Genomic DNA, 286 nt, shown 5'->3' on the forward strand with positions numbered 1-286 from the left:
CTGCTGCTGCTGCTGCTGCTGCAGCAGCAGCAGCAGCAGGCTTGTGCTGCTGATGAGGGAGAGGAAGGAATGTTATTGGGTGCGATGTTTGTATAACAGCATAACCTATAGACCCTTTAGGTATAAATCTTGGTGCTGCTGCTGCTGCTGCTGCACCCTTGCTGCTGCTGCTGCTGCTGCTGCTGCTGCTGCTGCTGGTGGTTTTCTTTTTGCTGCTACTATTAGGTGGCTTAAATAGACGCAGCAGCACAGCAGCAGCACGAGCAGTGTGTACATACACCTCAAA

The sequence above is a fragment of the Eimeria maxima genome, genomic scaffold (genome assembly GCF_000499605.1).
Source record: "Eimeria maxima Weybridge genomic scaffold, Emw_scaff89, whole genome shotgun sequence".
NCBI lineage: Eukaryota > Apicomplexa > Conoidasida > Eucoccidiorida > Eimeriidae > Eimeria > Eimeria maxima.